Here is a 13,963-nt window from a genome sequence, read left to right as displayed (position 1 = left end):
TAAAATTTTCAACTTTGACCCACTTCATTTTTTATTTTTATTTTTTGTTTGTCAATCCCGATTTCTAAGGCTTTGCCCTGAATATTCCGATGTTCGATCAGGGTTGCACACCTGGCTGTGGTGAGTGAGTCTCCCAGCGGGGATTTTTTGCATCCACAAGGTTTCAATACCGGAACCTTGCTTAAACGGACCAAGCTGCTTACCACTTGGACCAACCCCCGTTGGTACCCACTTCATCTTTGATTCATCTAGTTTGTGAACAAGAAAATGGAGACCGAAATTGCTCATTAGAACTAGTAAAAGCTCTCCATTTTCATGTCCCACCATATAACTTTTGGTGATGATAATAGCTTGGTGAAGCCACTCTTGGCAAAGGTATTGGAAGAACACTCCAAGGTTGTTGAGCAACATTGAAGGCCATCAATACACCACGAGTAGTTAAGCAATACAATACCTTCTTCAAGTAGACTACTTCTTTAATCCTCGAATACTTACCAGGGAAAGTGCTTGAACTCCAAGCCATCTCTCCTAACCGACATATGTTGATGTTCATTTTATTGGCAAGGCAAATATTTCAGCGAATTTCGCCCAGTTCGGTGAGTACCAAACCGAAACCTACATTGAAAATCAAAATTAAATAAAATTGCCGGAAAATCGCTCAATATCGCCAAAAAATCGTCGAACCAGCGAAAAGCTTGGCCAAAATCAACAAAATATGCCCGAAACCCTTCCATCATTCACTTATTCTCTTCTCTCAGTGCTGGAATCACCAAAACCACTGCTTGAAATAGAAATCTCCGCGGAACCACCACTTGTTTCTCCTCCTTTTATTTCTTTAAAATCTCAATGAAGGGTGAACCAGCGAAGATGTGAAGAATATAGATTGTTTAACCACTGCACAGAGGAACCAGACACAATCTACATGTCTGAAAAAAGGAACCATGGCACGAGGAAGTGAGGAACCACCGCCTGAAATCCGATTATCCCACACACAAAGTGGAAATATCTTTGATGCACGTCACGCACCACATTGAAAAAATTGAGAAAAATGAAAAGTCCTCTACGTGAGATGGGATTATGGGAATGGGTTGGGAAATATCTCTGACACACCACTTTTTTAAAATGAAAAGAGGTTGCATGAGATGAGAATGGGTTGGGATTTTGAAGTTTAAATGGTGGGACTTGGGATTGCGTGCCATGGTAACAGGGTATTGTAAATATGAGTTTGGGAATTAGGATTCGGGATTTAAATTAAATCAGGAGATTGGGGAAATTTCGGTGAGATTTTGCCGGTTTGCCTGGTTTGCCAGGTAGCCAACTGGCGATCTCAAACGAGATTTCGCACCTTGTTTATCGGTTTAATGCCAAATAGAAACCATGCAATCAAGAGAGGTGGGTGGTGCAGAAAATATTGCAACATTAAACTTTGAAGAGTTCAAGTTAGGTAAGTCGATCCGGTGGTTGATAAAGGGGGAGTATGAAAAGAATGAAGCATGAGGGCAATGCGATCCAGAACTAGAACAACTTAGTAACAGCCATGAGCCAACCAAACTTGGTACTACAAACTTTAGCTTTTTCATATCCTCCCATTCCTTCAATTTTGACCGTATAAGTTTTTTTTCTTGTTCTCTGAAGAAGAAGATGGGGGCAATGAGGATAAATAATGAAGTCAATCGGCAGCAACTTCTGGAAATCATTAGCCATCGCAATTGATGATTCATTGGGCGATTATGCCATTTACGATATCTAATCAATTGTTGAACTGGGGGAAATTGAATGGATCTCCATCGCTTGCAAACTTGAAAATCGTTCTTCTCATTTGCCCTCTTCCTTGTTATTATTCTTTTTGTGCCGCAGACATGTGGACTTCTTGATCTTCTAAGTTTGCATAAAAGTGTTCTTTCTCGGTGCCATAACCACCTGGGTTTTTTGAAGTACTAGAAAAACATTAGTAAACTAAACTTGATGAACAATACTTGAAAAATCGATGAAAAAAAGTCCGTTGTTTTATACCAGTGATTCCCTAATGAGTGAAATACTTATCACTCTCACCACCCGTGAATCTTGAGCACTTTCTCCATATTTCTGATGATGGAAAATATTTCTTTTATTAATTATTCATCTCATAGTGCAGATTTTAGATTTAAGTTCAACTGCGTTTGGGTTTCTCGAAGGAATATATAATGGGTTGGCCTTGCTTGCTATGTTGCGAAGGTTATGCAACCTCGGTTCCACCAGGGTTTTTCTTATTTCATTTCTTTTGTCTTTGAAATCGTTTGAAAATCAAATGTTCTATAAATGTGGTTGATAATAGGGGTGCAAGTTTGGCCCTGGCGGCCCTGACCCGCCCTAAAGCCCGCCCTGAGTCCGAATAGGGCTTGGGCTAAAGATTTTGGCCCTAAGGGCGGGTTAGGGCCAAAATATTCTGGCCCTGAACTTGAACTAGGGCCAAGGGCGGGCCTAGGATTACTCTCTGGCCCGCCCAGCCCATCCCGGCCCGTCCCTGATTTTGGCCCTAATTTTGGCCCTGACCCAGGCCCTGATTTTGGCCCTAATCCTAGTTCTGATCTTGACCCTGATCCTGGCCCTGATCTTGGCCCTGATCCTGGCCCTGATCCTGGCCCTGATCTTGGCCCTAATATTAGCCCTGATACTGACCCTGATCCTGGCCCTGATTTGAGTCTAAAGACTCTGGACCCTCCACCCACATGGAGAGGAATTAATTGTAATACATATGGGTGGATACTTGACACGTGTCAAATTTTAGAAACATGATCATCTTTTGTAGAAAATTAATAAAAATAAACTATAACCTCATTACCAATGTAATAAGCATTTATTTGATTTTGGCTCGATCCTGACCCTAATTTTGGTTCTAATCTTAATATTAATTTGACGATGATCATGTACTACAGTACTAGATTTTTACCCTAATCTTCATACTAACATTGATATATGAGCCTTGATTTTGACATTTAGTCACTTTGATCATATTAGACTATAAATTCACTTTTTATATTATTTTTAAGGTAATTTTTATTTTTCCAACAAAGTCATTTTTAGTTCAATAAAATATTGATTTTATTTTTTGACTAAAACAAGATAATATATTATAAATAATAAAAACTATTACATAAAGAATTAATATCTAACAAATCTATACCCCAACTTCTCATCATGAATATCTAACAAATCTAATGTGATATTTTAAAAAAAGTTATTAAAAGCATATAGCTATGTTTGTAACTAAAACATCATTTTCTTTAACTATGAAAAAAAAATACTTTTTTTTTGTTGAATACTAAATTATCGTCGATTTACTTGTTAACAAGGTTTTGAATATGAATTTTTTTGTATTGAATAAAGATATCAATTTATTTAACAGTTGTGAACGAAAACATACCTACCTACGGCTTAAGTTCTTGACTTTGAAGATAAAATTTTCATTTATCAAATTCCTTTTGAATTCTGAATCTCTGATGTTTCTAAGTTTACAAAAAGAGTTTGCTCTATAATTGACTTGACTTTCAAATATGCCTAAATTTAATTACAATTCTTCTCTCTACTTATTCTATTTTATGAATAATTTTAACTCTTTGCTGCTAGAGAAAAACCAAAGGAAAAAACAGAATAAGAGAGAGAGAGAGAGAGAGAGAGAGAGAGAGAGAGAAACTTGGGAAAAAGACAAATTAGAAATTTGGAATGAAGTTTGACCATTGTCTTAGAAGTTAGAAATTAATTGAGAATTGAGATAAATCTTTTTCTTTTTTCCTTCAAGCTTACATATAATAACCATAATTTTCATCGAATAGCAAATTAAAAAACCCTAGAAATTTGGATTTCTCTATTTCTCTAAAATCTAAATGGGTATAAATAGTTAAATACATATTGAATATAAGTTTTGGATTATTTGTTGACATCTTTACTATTTTATTTTCCAGAACTGAGTTTGGAATTTAAGAATTTAATTACTTTAATATGTATTTTAATTACTACTTGTCTTACATTTGATATTTACAACCAAAGATATGGCCAATTAAAGCTAGGGACAATACCAATTAGGGCATGGGCCAATCAGGGCCAGAGATAGGGCCAATCAGGGTCAGGAATAGGGCCAATTAGGGCCAGGGACAAGGCCAATCAGGGACATGGCCAATCAGGGTTAGGGCCAATCAGGGTCAGGGTCAATCAGGGCCAACTCATCCCAACCCGACCCAATTAGGGCCAATTAGGGTGGGAATGGGCTTGGCTTGGCCCTGTAGGGCTTAGGGCTAGAGACAATAATCATTGGCTCGAATTAAGGCTAGGGCAGGAAATAGGCTCAAATTATACCATATAGGGCTGGGCTTGGGATTGCAAAAGCCCGGCCTAGCCCAGCCAATTGCAGCCCTAGTTGATATTCACAAATTTTTGGAAGATTCAATGTCAATCTACTCTATCCCCCACCCCCAAAAAAAAAAAAAAAAAAAAAGAAGGAAAGATTGTGGTCTTGAAAAATAGATACTACCGTTTTTCAGGTATTGCTGGGTGAAATGAAATACTATATATAAAAGCAAAAAATGAGGGCTTGGTTTTAGAGATGTTATTTGCTTTAATAAAATTTTATTGGCCAAACAAAGCTGAAGGCTCTTAACTAATCCAACCTCCTTGTGGGCTTAAGTAATGTCAGACAAATATTTCAAAGGGAAGTCTATCTTGGAAGTGGAGCCTCAATCAATTGCTCTTGGGGTTGGAGAAGTGTTTTAATGCAAAACAATGTACTAAAACATGGTCTGATTAGGCATGTTGGTAATGATTTACACATTCACATTTATCATGACCAATGGGCCTTCATTTGTACATGACTTGATTGATTGGCCGAATCTTTGTTGGAAAAGAGATATGTTGGCCTCTTTGTTTTCTCGTTTGAAGGTTGATGCAATCCTGACCATTCCCACTCTCTCCTTCCAATACTTTGGATTCATAAGTGTGGTACAAATCAAGTCAAGGAGCTTTCATGGTAAAATCTGTCTATTATGAGTGTACAACAATGTCTGACTCTCAAGGTAATGTTTCTTTCTCATTACCACCATCTTTTTTTGGAGTAGAATTTAGAACATTCATGTTTTATCAAAGACTAAGCAATTTTTGTGGAAAACATCCTATGAGGCTATTGCTATTGGAAAATCTGTCTTTCATGGATCTCTAACACCATTATGCCTTATCTATGGTAAGAATGTTGAAAATTTTGGCCCCGCTTGCTATTTCGTTCCCATGCAAAAGAATGTTGGAAAATGTCATCTCTTAGACTAGATGTTTCAGATATCCATGGTGAATCCTTCTATGATTGGATAAGCTTTATATATTTTTGGGATAATTACTATTGCCTCCCTTATACTTTGGTTTTATAACTAATCAAACCATCTTCTTTGTGAAATTACTATTGTCCCCCTCACTTCTAAAGGTGTTAAGTAGCTGTTTAACATTAAATATGAAATGTCTATTTTGCCCTTAAAGTTAAGAAGTAAAAAAAATATGGTATTACCCTCATTTATAGAAACTATATTGCATGTTAATTATATCCTTAAAATCTTATATTTTAGAATTAATTTTGGATTTGGTGGGCCCACATACTTATGATTGTTGAAACTTTCACATTCCACTTAAATTTTTCATAATTACCATGATGGAAGTTTTACAAACAAATTAGCATATAAGATCTAATTGATAGAAAATTTGGTTAACATACATAATGGTCAGCATATATTAGGTGATTTTCAATTTTCAGCTTTGAATTAAATTTTATATTTCTTAATATTTTAGTTTCTATTTAATTACATCTTTCCTTTATTTGGTGATTTATTTTTAGAGCATCTTTCATTTATTTGGTGATTTCTTTTTAAAAAAGAAAAGCGAAATTAAAGTTAATTTTTTCCTATTAAGGGTAGTATTATAACTTGAAAAAAGAGCAAATAAGTAAAAAGATAATTGCAGGGTTATTTTTGAGATTTTGAAAAAATATATAGATGCCACATCATCAGTAAACTGACGGAGCTTAACGGGATTCAGCTTAACGGTAGGGGGGCATTAGTAATTGTTGACAAAGTTAAAGGTTGGAATAGTAATTTTAAAAAGTACAAGGGATAAAGTAGTAATAAAATCAAAGTACAAGGGGGCAACAGTAATTATCCCTATTTGTTCAAGTGTGGAGCTCTCTTATGTGGTGTATTTGGAAACTTAAGAATTTCATTCATTTTAGTAGAAGTGATCATTCTATAACACACACGTCTTTTCTTACTTTATGTGTAGAAACTCAATAAACTTTTGCAGCAACCCAATGCATTGGAAATGAACACTCATCAACAGCAATAATGGAACTCGAGGCAATTAGAGGTGGTCTCAACTTGGCACAAACCTTGGGAATTTCCAAGGTGCACCTTAGCTCGGACTTCAAACTGGCTATTCAAGTTCTTCAAGGTCTTAATACCTCTCTTGATTGGATGTGTTTAAGCCTTATTTCAGAAATTAGAATAATTATGTTAAACTTTACATGTATTAGATTTGCTTACATATCTAGGAATAAAAATAGCTTTGCAAACTTTTCTGCTTGGGGAGCTAAGCTTTTCAAACAATTTGGGTTTAGGGTTTTTTTTTTTTTTTTTTTTGGGGGGGGGGGGGGGGGTTTATACCAACTTGCTTTGTTGTTTCTCCTTCCTTGTTTCTCTCCAAGACTTTGTATTTGGACATTTAACTAAAAGAAAATTCAAACTGTTGACCCAAAAAAAAAAAAGGTATTGTCTTACCTAAAAACTTGATCTATTGGGGAAGGACAAGTCAAAATATAATACATCAAACTCTTTGTATTTACAAACCTTCTTAGTCCTTACACATAAGGGTGTCGATTCGGTACGGTAACGGTAATTCAGTACGGTATGGTACGGTATTGAATTTGAAAACCTCAAACCATAACCATACCGTACCATATTTATACGGTACGGTATGAAAACGGTAATTTAAAAAACGGTACGGTATGAAAACGGTATAAAATTGGTATGGTAAAACGGCACGGTTCGGTATACGGTGCGGTGCGGTTTTGTTACGGTATTGTATGGGAACAATTTTTCTGTTTATGATTGTTCAAGTATGGAACACGCAAAAAAAATACAATGTGAATTATAATAAACATACATCAACAGTATGCAAGAATAACATCCGAAGCTCACAACAAACAACCAACATCAAATCTCAATTTACTACCAACAAGAGCTTAGAGTTTAGAACCATCATAATCAAAACATGAAAACATATTAGGGATAATTACTATTGCCCCCTTGTACTTTGATTTTATTACTATTGTATCCCCTATACTTTTCAAAATTACTAATCCAACCTTTAACTTTGTCTACAATTACTATTGCCCCCCTACCGTTAAGTTCCGTTAGTTTACTGATGATGTGGCATCTTTATATTTTCTCAAAAACCTCAAAATACCCTTATACTTATCTCTTTACTTATTTACCCCTTTGTCAAGTTACAGTAGTACCCTTAATTAACTATGGAGAAAAAAATAACTATAATTTATTCTATTCTAAAAAAAAAAAACTACCAAATAAAGAAAGAATGATTGAATAAAACTCAAATAGAACTGAAGAGGAAGGAAAATCTAATTCAACTCAAATTGGAAAGTGAATATCACCTAAAATATTTTCAAAATAAATAAAGTTTAGTGAAGGTGAGAAACCAAATTGGATTTGGATTTTGCTCATTTCTTTAATTCAAAATAAATGAATTTTAAATAAATGAAGTTTAGTGAAGGTGGGAAACCAAATCGGATTTGGATTTTGCCCATTTCTTTAATTCAAAATAAATGAAGCTTAATGAAGGCGGGAAACCAAATCGGATTTGGATTTTGCCCATTTATTTAATTCAAAATAAATGAAGTTTAGTGGAGGTGGGAAATCAAATTGGATTTGGATTTTGCCCATTTCATTAATTCAAAATAAATGAAGTTTAGAGTAAAATTGACATTTAATCTAGTTTTTATAAATGGGGTAGCATCGTCTTTTGATTTCTTAATTTTAATGAAGGGCAAATTAGACATTACATATTCAAACTTAACGGCTACTTAACACCGTTATAAGGAAGGGGGGCAACAGTAATTTCATAAAGAACAGGGTTTTATTAGTAATAAAATCAAAGTACAGGGGGACAACAGTAATTATCCCAACATATTAATCCACAATTACAGAACCTTAAAGACATTGTCTCTAGCCACTTAAACACCATTGAATAGGAAATACGTTTCCTTCTTAGACTAATCTAAAATGTTAAGCCTTTTTAACACCATTAAACAATGTTTACAAGCCTTCAAAATAGCATCGATATCGATCACATTGTTCAATTTCATGAGCAACTCCATGCTTTCTTGCCAAGCATCCTCCCTTTCACACTACATAGAAATATAGAATGCCCAACGACCCCAACCTTGCCTTTTCCTTAATGTTCATCGATCAATCCCTATAGTTAGCAAGCAAGGATCAGTTGGTGGGCTCATCATCTTTAAAAAAATGGTTTTATGATAATCCTTAGAACCACTAATTAGAATGAAGACAAGAAGCATAGACGAAGTCACACAAAGAACAAAGAAACAAAGAAACAAAGAAACAAAGAAAGAAAACACAAAATATTACAATTAAAAAAGAAAGAAAGATAAACCAAGAAACAATAAGCCAGCCTAATTATTACTTATTAATTATTAGGGTTCTGCAATCACAAATGTAATAACTAAAGCAATCACATCATATCCAATCTTACAGACTTAGACTGTGTCGCAAGGAGTTGTAGACGCTTCAGTAGAATCTGAATACATTGTAAAAACATCTTGCAATGCTTCAGATAATTCTTCAGCATCTTCATCTTAATTCGGTTCAGCTACACAAAATGAGAAAAGCATAAGTTAAAATAATTAATTGGAGTTAAAAAAAATACATATTTTAAGAAATATGCGTAGTAATAACAAGAAAAAAAATATACCTCCAAAGTTCACATCATACATCCAATCTCGAAGGCATATTAAGGCCTCAGCATTGCCAGGGAGTAACTTACTTCGATATCTATCAATCACCCTACCCCCCGCACTAAATGCCGACTCAGATGCAACTGTTGACACAGGAATTGCCAATATATCACGAGCTATTCTTCTTGCCAAATCTGGGTATTGGCCTTCAGCTGTCTTCCAGTATGCAAGAATATAAAAATCCTTAGCCCATTGCTTGGATGGCTCTTCAAGGTATAGCTCTAGTTCAGTCTTATGTGTTACAACTCTTTCCACAACATTTTTGAGGTAATTCTATAAAATAAACATAGAAGATATTATATAACAAACTATAATATCACAAGATAACAAAAAATCAAAGACATAATAATATACCTTGAGAAAATCAAAAGAGTTATCGTCGGTCACAACAAAAGAAGAAGGCTTTTTATCTTTTGGAATGGTCATATATTCCCCAAAGAGTTTTTCCAAAGCTCCCTTCACACGTTGAATTTCAGTATCCACTAAGAAAGAGTTTCCCCGATAGATTGATTCAAATGCAGCCTGAACAATTCTCATTTTGTATCGGGGATCCAAAACAATGGCAACTAACAAAATTAGAGAGTATTTATCCCAATACTTGTTGAACTTCAGTCTCATGGCATCTATCATATCTCCCATAAACTCATCTAACAGTGATCCATTATTCAAAGTTGTAAAAATTTCCACCACACAAATAAAGTACAAATTTGAAGTAGGATACTTTGAACCCGATAAAGTCTTTGTGATCTTATTGAATGGAGTCAACAATTTTAAAAAATTTCTATCCTCTCCCATTCATGAGTTGGGGTTCAATGCATAACTCTGATCTGTGTATCCCAAAGTCTCAAATACTGACCTATAAAACAGAGCATCACTAAGCATTTGGAATGTAGAATTCCATCGTGTAGTTACATCTCCATGCAAGCCCCTACTAGAAGACATTCCTAGACGGTCACAACAATCCTGAAATTTCAATTTCCTAGCTTGTGAGCTCTTAACATACTTAATACTATCTCGAACCTTTTGAACAGATGCATCTATGAATTTGATGCCATCTTGAACTATAAGGTTCAAAATATGGGCACAACATCGAATATGAAAAAAATCTCCCTTACAGATCAATGCATTCTTAGAATTCAAAGTGGACTTCAAATAATTAATCCCACAATCATTTGCACTTGCATTGTCAACTGTCACTGAAAATAACTTTTGTTCAATCCCCCATTCAATCAAAATCTTGTGAACAGCCTCACATATATTTGCACCCGAGTGTGGAGGCATCAATATGGAAAACTTAATCAATTTCTTATTCAAAACCCATGACTTATCAATATAATGTGCAGTGAGTGTCATATACCCATCATTAGCTATTGAAGTCCACAGATCTGTCGTGACTAACACTCTTCCAGATGACATCTTCACTACCTCTCTAATAGCATGTTTCTCCCTCTTAAAGACTTTATGAATATCACTCAAAAGAGTATTCCTACTAATAGGAGTATACTCAGGATACAGATATAACATCAGTTTCCTAAACTGTGGATACTCTACAAATCTTAGAGGGAGTTCGTTTTGAACAATCAACTCCAAGACCATCTCACGCACTACTTCCGAGATAATCTTCACGCTTCTCATTCCCAAATTCCCATCCTTTTGTTCCAGCATCATTTGATTTATGTCCTTGTTATTTGCCTTAGGACACTTTTTCATGTGATAATTGAAACCAGTGGTCCCATTTTTTTGGGGATCAGCCAAAAATAATTTCCCACATTTTGTGCACTCTGCTCTATATCTTTCATCATGATATTTCTTAGGATCAGGATCAACCATCTTGAACCAATTACTTGTCCAACATAGTGAAGTTTTAACTTTGGTCTTTTTGGATGGTTGATTTGATTCTTCAGTCAGGGTCTCTACTTGTTGGCTATTAGATGGCTCAGTAGCTCTTTCAATCTGAGGAATTGAAGTTTCAGAACTCAAATTAGAAACATCATGTGACTCGACAACGTTAGATGCAACCCTTTTCATTTTGCTGGAGTAACAAAGACAATAGTAACCAAAATACCTACAAGTCCATAAATACAACATATTAAACCAAGTTCCCATATCAAAAACAAAAATGAAGTCTATCTGGAGAAGTTAGAGATCAAATAGAAATCATATACCTATTAAATCCTATCTAGAGAAGTTAGGTAAAGAAAAAGGGAAACATCAAAGACCCAAAGACCAGGAGTGAAGGTCCTTTTCCTTTTGTATCATGATATGAAATATAACTTAATTTACAACTAATTTGAAAAGGAATGGCCATAGAAAGCCCCATCTGTCTCACTCTCTCTCTCTGAGCTTGGCTTGAACAAGAAGCAAAGCAAAGGTCTATGAGAATAGAGTGAACACAGTTATCTATAAAAATGGAGGAAAGAGATGACAATGAAGCATGCTAGGAACCCATAAGCATAGGAAAAGATCCCATACGTGAGCAATGATGTGGAGATTGGAGTTGGTAAATTCCTTTTTCATTATTTTCTGTTTTTGCTTGTCAACCAAGGGAGAGGGAATTCTTCTCTCAAGTCTTCCAAATCATTCACTAGATTTCTATCTATTCCATTGCCCCTTCTGACTGGGTCTACTTGACTACAGTCCATGTCCATGTTTTCAAACAAAATAAGAAAGGGTAGTTAATAATTAATTAGATCTATAACATTTGATTAGTTACTTACCTCAAGCATTATATAATATCACTCTCTATGCTCCCAACACTGTCAGAACCAGTGTCCACCAGAGCCTAACACAATTTACAAAATTAACAGCATATAATTAAAAAAATTAATTAATTAAATCATAGATGAATCAGAAAAGAGGGTGATCCAAGGTGTTGCAGGGGTCAGGTGCAAGACTACCCAGGCATCCAAGTGCCCGCCTAAGTGATGTTGGTGTTGGCAACTGCTTGACACAATCACGTTGGACACACTCAAGGACTGCTGAGACAGCAACAACCTTTGGAGGAAAAACTGCAGCAATGAGCAAAACCTATACTCCATATATTTCCAAATTCCAAGAGTATAACTGAACAGAGAAAAAAACAAACCTCAGAAAAGGTTAAAGATGCAGTTCTTTGCTTCTTCCGGCTAGCAAAAATAAGTGTTGACACTGCCTCACTCGAGTTTGTAGCCAACAGCAGGGCTATGAAAGAGATGAAGAACGAAGGAATATATGTAGCGCTGGAGAAGTTGTCAACCGCATCAACAAGAGGGTTTGCAAGGAGAGATGCAAGGAGCCCTAGTTTTGTAGTCGAAAAGAGTTGCTGACTTGCTGCTTACCCCTAGCTGGCTTCAAGGCTTCAACCTTTTGCTGTAAAAAATTTGGAGACCAGACAAACCTAATGAAGAGCCACAGAGCAATCGTTTCTTCAAGGAAAAAAGAAGGAAGAAGGAAGAATGAAGAAGTAGGAGGAAGGAAGAAGGAAGAACGAAGAAGTAGAGAATGAGTCTGTTCAGTGAAAAACGAAAGACGGAACGACAAATGAGTCTGTTCAGTGTCCTCTGATTCTTCGAAGTGAAGCGTGACTAAGTTTAGGGTTTAAAGTTTAGAAGGGTTAATATCTTTACGGTATACGATATAAAATACGGTACGGTAAATGATAATCGGTAATCGGTAAAACGGTACGGTAAACGGTATTTACCGACGGTATGACCCTGTTTACCATAACCGTACTGTACCGAATTTGGAAATGGTTCGGTACGGTACGGTTTAAACGGTTCGGTACGGTACGGTTTAACAGTTTTGTAACCAAATTGACAACCTTACTTACACATGACATAACTGGAGGTCCACCTCCATTTTGTATGTAAGCATTACAAGACATAATGAAAACAGAGCTAGAGAAGTGATGATAAAGATGAGGATCTGGCATGTCTAACTGTTTTGCCTAAGGCTGCAATTGGATCGGGTTTTTTCAAAACAAATCCAACTTAGACCCTAATTCAAAGCTTAAAATTATTGTCCTGATCCTAAATTTTAATGGATAAGCCAAAATCTAATCCCATCCTGACTCTCCTTGATTGGGCCTGGTTGGTTCTGTCACTATCCCTATTCTTGATATTGGCCCTGGCTACAGCCCTTGCAAGTATAATATGAAAATATCTTAGCTAAATTGAAAATGAGATGTCCAATCAAACAACCAAAATTTGCAAAATCCATACTCTTATTCATTTTAGTGCAAATCATCCAAGCTAGTTTTTATTATTATTATTATTTTTTAATTAAATTTGGTAATGATAATATCTTAACTAGATATACAATAAAAACTTAAATTAAAACTTTCATGACATAACGTATCATTCATTCTATATTATTGACATGAAAAAATAACATAACTTCCAAGCGGTTATTACTATCAAAATGTTGATAAATCTGATATCAACAATATATCAACTAAATGTACAATTAAAAAAATATAAAACTTTAACAATTTAAACAGTTGTTAAATTTGAATTATTTGATTTATAGAAAATAAATAAGAAGTAGTAAAATTTTCAAGTTGCTATTAAGTAGGGGTGTAAACAGACCGGATTCAGATCGGATAGTGGTAATACTAAGTGTATGGTTAGAAACCCTGTTATATCACACCCTATCGGCGTGGGTATTGAGGCCGAGTGCCAGTGGCAGCAATGGAGATTGTGGGCGCTCAAGACCAGTAGCCAACCCGTAAGAGGACAAAATCATATTGTGGAAGCCATTCATTGATAGGGTCGCATTATAATAAACCTGGGCTCATGGACGCTCAATATCGGTAGATAACCCATGAGAGGACATGAGAGCTTCTCGTTTATTATTTGTGGATGACCAATAGAGTTTGTATTCGAATTGGTTGGAGCCATAGGATATAATGAATCTAGGGGGAAGAATACC

Source organism: Hakea prostrata, chromosome 5 (assembly GCF_041222555.1).
Source record: "Hakea prostrata isolate BN-2017 chromosome 5, UWA_Hpros_2, whole genome shotgun sequence".
NCBI lineage: Eukaryota > Viridiplantae > Streptophyta > Magnoliopsida > Proteales > Proteaceae > Hakea > Hakea prostrata.
Note: the sequence above shows the minus strand (reverse complement) of the source record.